General features: G+C 38.7%; 1 protein-coding gene across 1 annotated transcript in view; it reads left to right on the top strand.

Moving 5' to 3' along the window:
• Positions 1-16,524, top strand: part of EPHA4 (EPH receptor A4) — a 143,381-nt gene that overhangs the window by 20,683 nt on the left and 106,174 nt on the right. The window lies entirely within an intron of this gene.

Here is a 16,524-nt window from a genome sequence, read left to right as displayed (position 1 = left end):
CCATAAACTCTCTTTCCATTTGTGGAATAAATCCCTATTAGATGGCAGTGGATTTTGACAAAGTCTTTTGAGTTGGATTTGTTTAATTGAAAACAGTAATTAAGAGTGAGAACTTTGGAATAAGATCTGAATTTTAATCTCAGCTCCGCCACTCACTGCTTGACTATGGGCTAGTTACTTCACTTTAGCAGTTTGCTTTTTTTCTCTGTAAAATGGGAATAATGATACCTACCCCATGGGTATACTTTATATTAAATAAGACAATATATGTAAGACTCACCTAGGAAGTGGTATGTATTAAGTATTCAGGAAATGTACAAGTTTTTATTGTTAATTTTATTTTGAATTCTTAATAAATATCCATGTGACACTAGCCTACATTTTCTTTTTGTATCTCTTGTCATATTTGTCCCTTTCTTTCTCTCCTTTCCTCAGCAGGTCTTAGTACTACAGTTGATTCATAAAATTAATTAAGATAGTTTTCCGTTTTTTAAATTAACACCATAGAATGTTAATGTGCATGAGAACTATCGAACTTTCTTTTCTTTGCAAGTGGCTCTGGACTATGCACTTAGAATTCGGTCAATTTTCAGCATATTTCTTAGACTTCAATAAAAAGTGCAACGGCTATAATGACAAAACTAGCTATGGGACCTTGGTCAGGTGCTTTTCAAATCACATAAATGCATTTTCAAGCCTAATATAGTAGACATATTGAATGACTTTGATTTGGACTATTCCTAGCCTCTGTTGATTTTATGGTGAACAGCAAAGATACCACATTGCCCTCATCTATAATTATATTATTGAAATTTCTCATTACTTTTGTAGATCTTAAACATGTGAGTTAAAGGTAATGGGCTCGTTAAACGCAGAATTAGTTTATATGCATGGTCGAGCTATTCATTAATCGGGAGCCTGGCTGTTAATGAGAATCTAGTTGAAAAATATATTTAATATCCCATTAGGGAGAGCTACTTTTCGCTGCAGAGTGAATGTGGATGCAGCCCCTTAGAGCTGTGGTGCTTTGCTCTCCTTTTTTATTGAGAGAGAGAGAGAAAGAGGAGACATGAAATGACTATTTGGAGAAACATCTGGTGTTCCTTGCATCAGCAACATTGAGATAATAATTTGTAAATATTTTACATCAGTTTCGAGGATTGGTAAGTTTCATTTTTCACTTAACCAAACAGACAAATAATTGTGTGGGCCACAGTGGGCAGAATAAACACCAGAGAACAGATACTGCCTGGAGGACGTTGGGAAGAACTTGTTTAACATTTTGAACTCGATGAGAGTGGAATGCTATGCCTTTTGAGGCAGTGAGTTCATATGTTTGGATGTGCTCACACTGACTCATTGATCCCAGGACACCTCAAAGCAAAGGGATTGGGGGCCTGTGTTTCTCACAAGGGGCACCATTGGTATTTCGGGTGGGATGATTCTTCATTTAATAACACCTCTACCAAGCCCTGCAGGTGTGTCCCGTGCACTGTGGGCAAACACATTGTAAGGCATCTTGCATGCCTAGTAGTCCCTGGGCACTAAATACTGGTGTCACCCCCTAGTCGTTGTGACAGGTCAAACCTCCCCTTGCATTTCCAAATGCTCTCGAATGGATACTAATGTCAGTTATAAACTTCTAGACTAGACAAAGTGTAAGGTTACTTATGTCTCTAAGATTCTAAGATAGTAGAATTTGGAGTACTCTGTTTTAAGTGTTTCATATTTTCTATGGTAGCTAATCTAGGTCTAGGATCATATAACATAAAAAAGATGGAGAAGCTCTTCCAACCACGGCTTGCAACCTCTCTATTTGTATTTTCCTTAAATCTAAGTATACACCATAACATCTCAAAATCAATATCATGTTTCCCTGATAAACATAAATTGAAGGAGAAGAAGAATGTCTTTGGAAGCAACTGCTAACATTTTAAAACAGCATCTGTAATGATGGCCATCAGCCAAGTACTCTACTGGCTTTAATTTATTTAATACTAAAACAGCTTTGTAAGTCAGGTATTACCATTATCCCCATTTTATAGATGGGAAGACTGAGGCACAAAAGGATGCCTAGGGCCACGTAGACTACTTAAGACAATTTGAACCTAGATGGACTGGCTCCAGCCTCCACATTTACCAACTCTGTTATCATACTTTTCTTTTGTAAGAACTTAGAATCCTTTCCCCCAGTTAACTAACAATCTAGTATCTGCCTTGTATTCTTATAAGATAAGAGGAGTATTTAAAATGCCTGAATGGTAGACTTATGTTAATAGTGTTAATAGTGGCCTATACTTATTTACTTCAAGATTTATCAAATATTCTTCTGCAATGAGTGGCCTTTGCATTAGTTTGAATGGCTTTGCAAAAAGCAAAATGTGACTGTGAAAGGCTGGAGACCTTGTCATAGGGTATATTATTGAGCAAGTTGTTCTTATTTTGACTCTGCATCAAAGCAGAAAGGGATGGAAATTTTTTTTTTTTTTGAACTTGACTAAGTAATTGGAAGGTTACAAGCATAGACCCAATTTTACAAAAAATAGAACATCATCTCATCCTAACAGGAGGACAGCCTAACCAAATGAGAAGTTTTTGATTTCTCAAATGCTTGTACAGTAAATGTAGAGATTTAGAAGGAAAATCAGTCTAAAAAGAGGGTGACCTTTTAATAATGGAAATGTTGAGTACATGATTTTAAGCTGATTGAATTAGAGTGTTTATTTGCAAAATATGTACCGAAAAAAATGGCAATTAAACTACTTGGAAGGCAATTCATTTATGCAGTAAGAAGAAAGGGGAAAAACGATGGAGTAAAAAATTACAAATGAAGATATATGTCCCTTCCTCAAGCATTCATACATACTTTATGCCCTCCCCCTGTTGTGTTGCTACCTTGTGACTGCAGTGGAAATGGCTCACCTTTCAGCTCCTTAAAGCCACTTACATCCTGAATTGTTGAGTTGTGTTAGCCACAAAACATCCTCCTTTTTTCCTCCTTAGCCATTTAGGGTCAGATTTTTCATTTCTTGCAGCACAACTCTAATGAACACAGAAGGTCAGGCAACATTATTTTAACATGCAAACTTGTTTTCTATATACTGATGTTTCACAGTTGGAACATAATGTTTGCCCAAGCTGAGTAGCTGTTCTCGCAAAAGGTTTCTGTATAGTCCTGTAAACAATGGGAACATCTTAAATGGTTAATTGTGCTATCTTCTCAGCCTGATGGCAAAATGGAATAGTTTGAGTTCTGTTTTAATACTAACAGAGGCAGAGGGAAAGCCTCTTCCTTACTGTGGCTTAGCAAAATGGAACATCTCTCTTTATAGCGTTGGAGAATATTAAAGTGGGAAGGACCTCACAAATTCTTCATTAGTTCATGTTTCTCATTTACAGATGAGGAAACTGAGGTTCAGATTAATAAAGTATATAATAAATTAATAGATGCTTGTGCCTGAAGTCTGGATTTTTTGAGTTTTGCACTGTTCCATTTCCAAAAGATCATAGTCTAAGGCAGTAGACTGACCTATAGAAATGTTTATAATATGTGATAAGTAAAGTAAGCTCAGGTGAGAATCTGGAGGAGAGAAATGCTGAGTCCTACCAGAGATGAGGTATACAGGAAAGTTTTTTGAAAATTAAACAGAGTATTGAACAATAGTTGATTTCAACCATAAACATTTTTTAAGTATCTACTGTACCCAGACACTGGAAAGACAAAAATGCATGGCATGGCCTTCAAATATAGAATCTTTTGGATAAGCAAGTACATTCCAGGTCTACAGAAGAGGGGACACATTGTATGGGGGTATGTGTGAGTGTGTGTTTTGGGAGAACCAGTCAATGGACACAGTGGCCAATGGGTTTTAGGGGATGTGTGAAAGGGAAAGTTTTGCGTAACTTCTAAGCTTTTGGCTTGGTCCATCAGTACATGGCTTTTCAATCTTCGTTTCAGGAAATTCTAGAGGAGGAGGTAATTTTTAAGGAATGGTGTTTGGCATGGCAAGATAGAGGATCAGTTTAGTGCTCAGGATAGAGGATCAGTTTAATGTTACACTTGCTAAAAGTCAAATAAATGAATAAGTGAGAGTCCAGAGGAGGGTGATTATATTTTTATTTGCTTTTTGATTCTGAGTTTGACTTTTTAGAAAAACAAGTTTTTTCAAGCTTTAGATTGATACTTATTGGGAGATGTATCAGTCAGCTTGGGCTGCTGTAACAAAATACTAAACCAGGGCTTTTCTAGGTGTGTGGATCTTGTAGAAATCACTTAATCCCTCTAAGCCCTTGTGTTCCTCATCTGTGAAATAGGGATGTATTATATCCATCAATCTTTGATCTATTTCAGCTGATTAATACTTCACTAGACTGTAACATAGTCAGATTTATCATAAATAATACTCTGGTTTCATTGTATGCATAGCTGCTAAGTATAGCATGGAAAATCCTACTTATTGAGTCATCTAAATATGGTTTAAGATACATTCAAGGATCCTACTACTAGGCATCTACCCAAAGGAAAAAAAGACATTCTATAATAAAGACATCTACACTCAAATGTTTGTGGCAGCACAACTCACAATTGCAAAGATGTGGAAATAACCCAAGTGCCGATGAACACATGAGTGGATTAATAAAATGTGGTATACATATACTATGGAATACTACTCAACTACAAAAACAATGGTGAACTAGCACCTCTTGTATTATCCTGGATAGAGCTTGAGCCCATCCTTCAAAGTGAGATAACACAAGAATGAAAAAGCAAGCATCACATGTACTGACCATCAAATTGGTACTTACTGGTCAACACTAAAGTGCTCACATGGTAGTAATATTCATTGGGTGTCAGTCAGGTGGGGAGTGGGGATGGGTAAACTCACAACTGATGAAGACAGAACGCACTGCATGGGGCAAGGGCACCGCTCTAGCCCTGGCTTGGGCAAGGCAAAGGCATTACTCGTAACCAAAATGTTTGTACTCCCATAATATTCTGAAATAATTAAAAAAAAAGATATGTTCAAAGGAATTTATGAATCACAATGTTATTGGGCTTAGAAAAAAAATTACAAATTCATGTTATCTGTAGAAAATGTGGAATATAGGCAAGTATCAAGATGGACAAATTCATGTATAATCTCACCACATAATGAGAGCCATGCTTATCATTTTGCTTTTCAATGCTTCTAGACTTTCACTGACGTACACATACACACGCACCACAGAATGAGTTAATGATCATGCAGCGTGATCACAAAATCTTTCCAGATCAATAAATATAACTTCCTAACATTATTTTTTTGGCTTGCAGAGTTTTCTGTTCCTTGAATGCACCACAATATCTTCAGCTATCCTTTATTGTTAAACATTTAGGTTGTTTTCAGTTTGGTGCTTTTAATAACATTGCCCTGAATATCCCCAGCAAACCTTAAACCATGGCCTTAATTATTTTCACATAATTGCTGAGTTGAAAAATATGCATTTTTAAAAAGCTTTAGTACAAGGTGAAAAAGGCTCAGTTTTGAGATATATGCTTACTGAGCTTGGAACAAGCATAATGAGAAATAGCATACATATAGGGTCAGTGTATGTTAATTTCTATGCAATACTCATTAATGAAATGAACTCCAAAGTGGAGGTAGTTTTACTCATTAGCACTTGTATGTGAGAAAACTTCTTTTAAGGATTTACCTTCTCAGGATTTTTGCCATCAAAGCCTTTCTTTTCATTCTAAAAACTCAATTAATTTTAAAGCTTGTTTTAAACAAATGTAGGATCCTTTGGCTACCTGCGACAGCTGTTGGCAGCTACCCTTTAATATAAAGGATTATATGTTTAGATGCTTGATGCAAATTATTACCTCTAAATCTACTGCAAGTTTTCCCTCCCACTATTTCAGAAGCATCACTGCTTTTGAAACCCAGAGGAAACCTGCCTTTCAAAAAGACATTGTTAATGCAAGCTGGATGAGGCAGATTGTTTTTATATAATTGCTTGGACACTGTTGTCTTATAATTTTACAAAACACCTTTAGGGTTTCACTAACTGGAAAGGAAAATGACTTCATGAGCTAAGTATGGGCTTTAAAATACCTACATATACAGAAACCAGGAATTCAAATCCCTGTAGAGTTGGCTGATTCTCCTTCTTCATGAGTTAAATACATTTATTGCTGTGTAATCAATTGTTTCTGTGACCTTAAAATTCATCTTGTTAAACTCCAGAGCTCTGCCATCTTGAAACTGGGTCATTCAAGTGCCTGTAGGAACATTCCATAAACTTATCTCCCAGGTCCTACTTAATCACCTTGGATATTAATTATTCAGTTAAATTTTGCACCACCTTCTTCTTAAAACAAATTAAACTTCTTGCAAGTTATTTTTCCAATTGTGTGGGCAGATTGTAGAAAAATGCTTCACCCTTTCTTTCTCACATCCCCTACTCCTTTTCCCTCCCCCTTCTCAGGGAAAGACCCTGGGACACCCTGGCTCTGATCTGGAAGACCTTGTCATTTAGAAGCAGGCTAGCGTTTCCAAGGATGGTAAAACCGTGGATATATTTTCTTGAACCGAAAAATATTCACTCTGCTTTCTGTAACTCTTCTCTTAGCAGTAAGAAATATAAAATCATATTATTTTTTGAAATTTTTTCCTATTAACACACTTTGCTGTTCATTGTAGAACATTTGGGAAATGCAGAGAAGAAACACTGCCCCATACCAAGTAAACCTGAAGTCACATTTGGTAACATCCTGGTACCAATTCCCCATCTCGTTATTGCACATGCCTAAGCAGAGAAGAGTTTTACTTTGCTTGGACGGTAGCATTTGCCATGTCCTCTCTCTCGCAGGTTTAGACCAAGGAAAATGGTTTGTTGCTAACCTCAGAATCACCTACTCACTGGGTAAAGACTTCATTTGCTGTTGTAGATTGCATTTCTGTTTTGCTTGGGATGAATATTGTCATCTACATACCTGTGCAGTTACAGCTTCCCACACACTTTATTGGCCCAGAAACTACAGCTACTTCTGTCTGCCTTTCTCAACATTCCAGTTCTCCACTGGGACCAGCATGTTTGGCTGTAACCCTCAAATCCTCTATGAATGAGCTCTTGCCGTTCCCTTCCCCTAGGGTGCTGCACCCTGTTTCTCAATCCCACAGAATCTTCCTCTGAATCACCAGGAACTTGAATGTGGCCTACCGATCTGATGCTAATATGGTGTGTTCCTGGGCCCCCCTAGCAGCTTCTTCCCATTGGCTGGAAGTCCTGAGAGTTTGATGTTGTCCTAAATGAAGACTTAGTTCTCTACAACACTTTGGATTCTAATTTGGCCTTACATCCATTTTTTTTTAGATCTAGTCTCTCCCCGCCCCCGCCCTGAATTCCAATTTCTTCCCATCTCCCTCTGTTGCCTATGTCCCTGAGGTTCATACATGCCTGGACTGCCACCCCGTCAGAGATAAGCAGTAAGCTCTATGTCGCGGAAAGTATTTAAGCAGCAGTTAGCAGGAGTCTTTAATAAGAGGAGCTTCAGCAGGTATCTCTCCCTGGAAAGAGGGACTGGAATAATTGCTCTGGTCTCTCATAATTCTGAAATTATTATAATTCAACAGTAGTTGCCCTTCCCACCTCACAGAGTCAGTAAAAACGCTCTTACTGTATCCCCCGTCCTGCGCAGCGGTGAGAGCATGGTTGATGCAGAAGGTGGTGGAGTATGCTCAAATGTAAATTCAAATTTTAAAAAAGTTCATGTCAATACAAAGTGTGGGCCAGAAAAACAAGTTGATCAAAACTGGCATGTTTCACCATTTAAATGGTGCTGACCAAATTATTTCGGTTACCTAGGGATCCTGTTTATTTTGTCAGATGGTTTGACAGCTGAGGAAGATGCTTTGATTCACTGGTGCCGATGCATCGCTAGCTGGGTGTATATTTGTTTTGTTTTGCACGTGGAGATGTGAGTGATCACAAGAGGAACAGCAGGATATTTAGCTGCAAATAGAGAGAAATTATTGAACTAAATTAGAGAACTGGCTTGTAAAAATGCACAAATGCTCATAAATGAAGTAGTATTGGCGTTTAATGGTAAATCTCTCCTCTTCCGTCTGCACCCCTCCTCCACACCCTTCCAGCCTTCATTATAGGGGGTTACAAATCCTCTGAAACCTGATTGCTGATCCTGTGATCACTCCCACTCTGAGACCACCCCTGGCTTTTAAATATGGCTCTGCAAGAGAAGTCTCCAGGCTCTTTTGTCAATGTCCCTTCAGAGCTCTGCGCCTCCAGCTGCTGTGCTTTTTCCTACACAGTGAACCCTGCTCCAAATGCCTTCCTGCTGGTCACAATTTGACACATTCCACAAGGTCCCACCCAAGCATCACTTTCTTCTCTCTTCTAACGCTCACAAATATTTCGATTGCATTCCTTAATGTCATTCATACTTTCTAATGACATTTTATCTTACTTTTCGGGGTACAGAATAGAGCATTACTTAATGAGTAAATGCTCTGCCACTTACTAGCTATTTGACTTCAGGCAAATCAATTAGTGTTTCTGTATTCAGTTTACTCACATATAAAGTGCAGACAGTAATGGTACGTACTCCAGCAAATTGGTGTGCGAATTAAATAAGTAAATACATGAAACACCAATGGACCATGTCTAGAACATAGTAATCACTCAATAAATATTAGCTCTGACTACTACTGCTACTATTACTGGATTGTTGTGGCTCTGTGTAAGGGCCCTATGCTTGGTGACAGGAGTTTAGACCGTATTTTAGACCCCACTTGCCTGTTCAGTTGGATACCCTTGTTCAGTGAACAACCTATACAATTGTATATTGCAGTTCTGCACCAGAATCTATATGCTTCCCACGCTAAATCTATGTTCTATTTATCTTTGCATCCCCGATAATTCCTAAAACAATACAGTCCACAAAGTCCTATTCAGTCCTGGCACTCCCCATTTGATCATTAAAATGAAGGAGGAAATGAATGTAAAAAGAACAATGTAAAAATGTCAATATGGTTTTGTTTATTTGTAACCAGTCCATTGATTTTTGGAGCACAGTCACAGAATGTATCATGTATTTTCAGTAAGAAACCAGCATTTGTCACCATCTTATTGCAATTCTGGATGTGTCATAAATTTAAAGAGTAATTGAGGCTGAATTTTCTGCAGCTTTATTTACTAGATCAAAGAGTGACTTCAACTTTCAGCACTTATTTTATTTGCCAGCGTAAACTTATGCATTCAGTCAAGTGCCAAGAAAAAAGTTAATCTTCTGAATTACGTGGATTCTGGCAAATCGCTCTTTCTTTTTGGGGGAAAAAGAGAGAGAGAGAGCTTTGAGTTTTTATTTTCCTTCAGCAAATCCAACTGATTATAATAGTGAGAATAAAACTCTGGCAATTAATCTAATAGCTCTAGGCTGCTAATCATTCCAGGAAAGTGACATTACCCAGAATATACTGGTTACCCTTATTGCATGTCATTGATATATAATTCAATTGATTTTCACACTTTTTACATTCAGTAATGAAATACAACTTTTGTCATGTCACTAGATTGGAATTCTTTGACAATACATTAACGTGACAAAAATAATATTGCACACAAGAATAATGTGGAAATAAATTACAGGTAGAGCTGTATCCCTAAGGAGGTTTTCATTTGTGTCTTAGAACAGAAGACTTATAACCCTACTCACACATCTATTTCATTCCAGTGTGTTTTAGGCTCTTAGTTCAATTCAATAAATTACTCATTTTGTGCTTGCTACGTAGCCAGCACTGTGTCGGCTTTGCTGGGCAGTGCACTCACACAAAAGATTCTGTGTAACTCTAAAGTACCACACCATTTTTTTTTAAGAGCAAATACAGAGATTTTCATGCAAATAAATCCTTGAAAAGGACGATTCATGGATGATTCTAAAACTACTACCACTTTTTTGGAACTGTCTTCTTCAAAATGCCTACGGCCACCTTTTTAAAAGTACTTAGTTCTGGAAGATTTTGTCCATTTTAAAAGTGGATTAATTTTTGGAAATCTAATAATTCTTGACCGACTTTTTAACAAATGAGGAGATGAATCATACTGTGTAATGTTGGGTTTTAGTCAAGAACAATGAGCGATTGCAAAGTAACAGACTGTTTTTATGAGTGACTTTTAACTTGCTTTGAATGCAGCTTCAAAAGAAGTATTTGGAGCTTCGGAAACACAAGTGGAATAAGGATGTGATGGATCTCCAACATTCTTGGATTTAGCTGTCAATTGCCATGTAACCTCCGTGAGAGCAGGACCTCCTTGGGACTTGTTTGTTTTCTCAGAGCCTAAAACTGAGCCCGACACGTAGTTGCCATTGAAATGTATGAACCAGTGATTAAATGCTTGTGTGAATGAATATTCTCAACAGTTCACAAATGTACTCAAAGACCCATGGCGAACAGTGGTTTATCTGGGAACCCTCCACCCCCTTTTCTGGCATTAATTGAACTCATTTGTGTTGAGGTTGCTATGTACTTATCTGATGAAATTTTGGCTTTGTGCTAAGCACCGTACTTTTGGTATTTCATTGTAGTAACCACACATTGGTGAAAAAGTGACTGTTTCATTATCCTCTTTTCATAGATGAGGGAACGAAGTCTCAGAGAAGCTAAGCAGCTTGCCCAAAGTCACACAGCTAATAAATGAGGAGTCTGGATTCAACCAGAAAAGTCTGGCTACTGACCAAGCCTACATCCTTAACCACAATTCTATGCTGTCTTTCAGTGCATCTTTGTCATTCTAATTTGGTACAGGTTCTCACATTATGCTTTCAATCATTCTAAACTAGGAATATAATAACCCCCCTTCAGAGCTAAGAGAGTTGACCGAAGTGCATTCTGTGAGAGATTTTCCAATTTGGGCTTTAATGGGGGTTTGGAGCAAGTATTCTGAAGGGCAGCTTTGAGTGAAAGGATAGGCACTAGTACAAGTATTAAAAAATCGTTTTTCATTTAAAGCCTTAGTTTCCAAAAGGCCTATAATCTTCTGGAAGAGAGGAATATGGTACATTAGGGTCCAGAGACTGAGTTTCTAATTTTCATTCTGGAAGCATCTAATTATTTGATCATGGACAAGTTCATTAACTTTCCCACATCAGTTTCCTCATCTAGAAAATAGTTAACTGGAATAGGTCATCTACAGGGTCCCTTTTAGCCATTTAAGTGTCAACATGTATGATATGATAAAAACTCTTTTCCTGAAGATTGTGAAGAACTCTCTATCTTGACTGCAGTTATCTGGAAAGGCTTCCAAGGAGAAGAGGAACATGATAAATGGCAGATAAATTAAGATGGTAAAAGAGGAATGAGCCTCCCTTCAGCCAGGAACTGGAGTTATCAGCCTCACCCTGGGGTTGAAGAGAAGGTGGGGCTGGATTTTGAAAGACTGAAGAGCAGAAGAGGACTTTGGTCTCTTCCCCCTGACTCATTCATCAGATATTCTTTGATTGCCGCTGTCTTACAGCCATTGATCATGGGAGGTTCTTTCTGTACTAGACTTGGGAAAGAAAATATTTCATCCAACCCAAGGGAATGCGCCATTGATATGATAATTTGTAATGTTTACCAAAAATCTTTGTTCCACCACTTCAGGCATGCCAAAGGAAGATAAGAAAAGCCTCAGAGTAAAGTTTACTTGAAGGTTATAGTTAAAGGATGATTGGCTTTATTTAAACAAAAGGGGAAAATAACTAATCAGTTGTTTGAAGAGCACAAGAAAAATAGTAGCTTTGATTTGCCATGATTGATGCTGTATTATCTTGTAGATAGGTGGTTTAGGGTAGTGGACAAGAGAGGATGATGTTTATTTAGATTTGGAATTTGGAACTATTCTAGAAAGTCAACACATGGCTGTGAGTTTTTGTAGGTGTAAGGATGGCCTGAGATAAATTAGTGGGAGGTGAGTGTTTTCTGGGCTTTTCTGTCTGATGAGCCCCACTGGTTCCAAAAATGGGTTTGCACATTAGAATCACTTGAGTTGCTTGTTACAGATGTACATTTTTATGGTCATGTCTCAAGAGTTTGGAGTTTGTAATCTGCATTTTTAACAAGCTCCCAAGTTGTTCTGGTTAATTTTGGCTGAGGAATAGTATTTGGAAGCCACTGGTAAACTATTGCCTATACCAGTAAGATATACCACTAAGATTAAAGCTGGATGACACAGAACTGAAAGTCATTTGTGGGTCTCCTTGCTAAGTGTAAGAACCATGGACAATAATAGTGTTACTTGTTTATTTTTAACCTGATAGGAATAGAAAGGTCTGTGGACAAAGAGTGATGGAGAAAGTGTAAAACCTGTACCCTGAATAGCTGATGAAGTCAATCCCAGATAGGTAGAAATTAGCCAGAACCACATATGTTTAGATTGGATGCTGTGAATAATATGCTTTCTGATCAATATAAAATTAAATCATGTAAATGTTCAAGGGAAGAGCAGTTCATTCTACTGGAGAGGTGCGAGTTATTTACTTTTTCACTGTTTCTTGGGAAGGAAAGGTAACTGGAGGTACAACTACACAGAAGTGAAAGGCTGTTCAGTTTGATTATAGGCATAAAATTAAATTATCAGCTAAATGTGGCAGCCCTGGTAGAACAAAGAAAAACCAATCAAAAAGTTACTGACTATTAAGACTTTCAGACAGAGCTAACAAAGAAACCTCGGTTTCCAGGGATAATCACAGCCTAGAGGTTGTTTGTTCTCTTCCTTCTTTATGGTAGGGAAATTCACACAACCCCAGCTACTGCCTCCAGATGAAAGAAGGAGGCCAATTTAGGCTGTTATCAGGCAGCTGCAAGAGGCAATTTTTCATCTAAGGGAGGAGATCCTGCCTAGGTACCAGTGTTAGAGCTTGGGGCATTTGCAGCTAAGGAGTCTCAGAATCTTCTGGAACTAGCAGAGCATTCTGTTTGAAAGGAAAACTTGTTTAGAGGAGGACTGGATGTGGATTAAGCCAAGAAGACCAATAAATCAAAATAGAATCAGGGCTGGTAACAGAGGTACCACCAGAGCGGAGAAATTTTCCAAAGCCACCTGGGAGTAACTGGAAGACCACGATTTACTAATAATAGGCATATTTTTGCACAGATTCTTTTTTTCTTGAGACAGGGTCTCTCTCTGTCATCCGGGGCTAGAGTGCAGTGTCATCATAGCTCACTGCAACCTCAAGTTCCTGGGCTCAAGTGATCCTCCTGCTTCAGCCTCCTGAGGAGCTGGGACTACAGGCACGCGCCACCATGACTGGCTAATTTTTCTAACTCTTGTAGAGATGAGGTCTTGCTCAGGCTGGTCTTGAACTCCTGGCTTCAAGTGATCTTCTGGTCTCAGCCTCCAAAAGTGCTAGGATAACAGGCTTGAGCCACCGTGCCCAGCCACAAATTCATTCTTTAGTAAACAATATACAGTATATTCTATTTGTGGACCATTCTTAAATCATCCTTATAGGTATCCTGCTAAAGACATCAGTTAAAATGATCCCTGTTAATATCCTTCAAAACTCAATCCTGGGTTAATTTTCGAATTGAGTCTTTGCTCACCCAGGTTGGACTGACCAAATAGGAATTACCAGTAGATTACGGTGCCCTACCTAGGGCTGTTGTTATATGTATATTTTGTTTCCTTAGTTGTGAAACACATGGAATGCCACACAGATGTGGGAGAAGGTAGTTTCACAAGGGCCTTTTGCCGGGAACTCTTCTGGCAGGGCCCTGCTGGCCCTTACAGGATGCTCCCAAATTGGCAGAGAGTCTGGGAGTGGGAGTGCAGTAGCTCTGGAGAAGGTTGCTCTGATTTTCATAAAGAAGAGATCACTCTTCAATCTATACAATCCAAATCCTGCCCTCACTGGCATCTTCTTAACAGTAGTCACAAAACTAAAAGTCAGGATACATTTGGAGTCAGACTGATTTCCTTGGAAGAGGCACAGCCAGCCCCAGGTACCATCATTATTACATATTTTTTGAAACTTTGTAGTCTGGAACTCTGTCCATTGTCCTATAATCTGTGTTTCTAGAAGCTGTGTTAACTTGAGGAGTCACGGATGGGTGTAGGCCGGCATTTCAACAGTTTTCTTTCAGGGACACACCTTTGCAATTCTGCTTTGAGCGCATCAGCTTCCTCCTCCCTCTGTCATCGGCCCCTCCATCAGGTGCCCATCTGTCCCCCGTATTGATACATGTGACAGGGCAGAGGCGTTATTACCACTCCCTCCATCTCCGCATTCAATTATTAGCAACGGGCCACAAACAGAAATAGAGAAACCAACTAAAAAAAAAGGAAGACTTTTGTTTATGATGGGCTAAAACATACTTTGAACAAAATAAAGTAAGCGTTTGGTGATGGGGAACTGCCTGATAGTATGATAAATACTGGTTTTATCATAATGTATGTTGACTATTCAATGTAACTTTCCCATAGTTTATATGCCAAGGCCATTCGTGTGACTCAAATGAAACGCAGTAGATAATTTTTTGTTGTTTTTTATTTGCCTTTCTCTTTTAATGCTCTCTCTGTTCCACCTCTAAAAAAAATTAATTAAACACCAAGGAGCTCAAAGAGCCAGGGCAAGCCCACTTAAGGGTGGCAGGACCCCTCCTGCAGGGACTGATGTCTGGGCAATGGGGGTCTTTACTCACAGCCTGGTATCTGGTGCAAAACGAGCTGGTGCAGAATGAGCTGGTTCTGGAGGCAGGCGGCAACCTGACCCAGAGGAACTTTCTGCAATGGGGCACTTTTAACAGCACCCAGCTGTGTGAGAAAGGGTGTTTGTTGGCCTTGTCAAAGAGCTGCCTGCAGAAGCCGTCCAGGAACTTGGTGCTGTGCACCCCTTAGGAGGCCAAGCCTAAGGCACCTGCTCCAGACAAGGTCCCCAGATGGCAGGAAGCAGTCCCTGGCTGGCCACGGGTAACACACGGGTAACACACACGGGTAACACAGACACGACTGCTTTGACTTTCATCTTGGTTTTCTGGAAGCTCATAGAGTGGCTTCAAAATGTTGGTTCCTTGAACAGGAACTAGAAGTTTATAATCAGCCCTTGTGATGACCAGGAATTTGGTTAGTTCATGTGCCTGCTTAGCAAATTAAAGTGGCCAGCAATCAGAACCAGCTTGTTAAAGCTCAGCTGATCCAAGTTGTTCTCATTTTTCTAGAGAATAAATTGAAATATCTCTGTGACAATTGGCCAGTATTTGAAATGCCCTCTTACATATACCCCAAAATGTTTGGTTTGTCTCAGTGGGTTCCCCTTTCAAAAGGCACTGGCTGCTCCCTTGATAAAGGAAAGGAGTCAGTAATGTAGCTGTAGGTCCTTGCTCCTGACACATGCTCATTGGGAAATTCAGAACAATGTATCTTTTCACTCATTCCTCCCTTTGCTCAGCAAATATTTGTCTTCCAAAAATCTCTGCTTCTCAGAGGGCAAAAATCAAGCCCTGGCCTTTGCACAAAGGCAAAATTCTGTTTGAGTTTGAATAGCTATACTATAAAAAAATAGAAATAAAATAGACATCTAGATAAAGTGTTTTTATCTAGATCTAGTTATATAGAAATTATTTAGAAGAGAAATAGGTATGATACAGGTAGGTGAATACAAATGTTTTTATCCTGTTTATGTTGGCTTTGTTTTTTAATTTTAAAAAAGGCTTTTTATATACATCAATGAAGAAAAAGGATATTATCTGAAGTCAGCCCTGAGCTGGAAGGCAAGTGTGCTTATTTGTATAGGAAGTAGATTTGCATATTTTCCCTTTCTTTCATGGTTCAATCTTGAATTAGACCGTCTTTTATTTTTCTACTTCCATTTGTGATTACTATGAAATTCCTGCCTAAGGACTGCCAGGAATTTTGTAAAATTATGCAATGCAAAAGTTCTTTGAAAGAGGATTTTGAGTCCCAGGCATGCTGACTCTTTAAGCTCAAGAAGTAAGCATGGCTTTTGCAAGCAAAAATCGCTTTAATGCTTTGAAGAATGTAAAATATAATCAGTATTTCAGAGGCATTGAAGTGGTTAATCTATTAAATCTATAGTAGAGTAGTAAACCCACTGGTATAAACATCTTCTAACTAAACTTTGGTGTTCCCAGCTTACCTTAGAGAGAAAATCTAACCTAATTTTGCTGTTTCAATACTAAGCATGGGTTAGACTTTTCTAGTAATACTCCTTGCTTCCTCGAGTAGTCTTAGAACATATTTCTTTGCTGCCATTGAAGCAATTATAGTCTGGTTCTTAACTTTATTGTAGCTGGGTACACTTGGCTGATCGTGTGACTCTAAATTAGCCCTTATAAGTTAATTTCCAGGCCTTTGAGGTGTCAACTCTGTCTTCAGCCACTCACAGCTGATAGTTCTGAAGGACTTCCAGGGTACTTGGGGTTGGGGGTGGGATGCTGCTTAAAGAATCCCATTTGTCCACAGCACAAGTGCCATCTGGGCTGAGTGTAGGATGTACTGCTTTTTTTTTTTTTTTTTTTTTTGAGA

Source organism: Propithecus coquereli, unplaced genomic scaffold (genome assembly GCF_000956105.1).
Source record: "Propithecus coquereli isolate 6110/MARCELLA unplaced genomic scaffold, Pcoq_1.0 Scaffold18, whole genome shotgun sequence".
NCBI classification, from domain to species: domain Eukaryota; kingdom Metazoa; phylum Chordata; class Mammalia; order Primates; family Indriidae; genus Propithecus; species Propithecus coquereli.
Note: the sequence above shows the minus strand (reverse complement) of the source record. Positions and strands in the feature narration are given on the sequence as shown.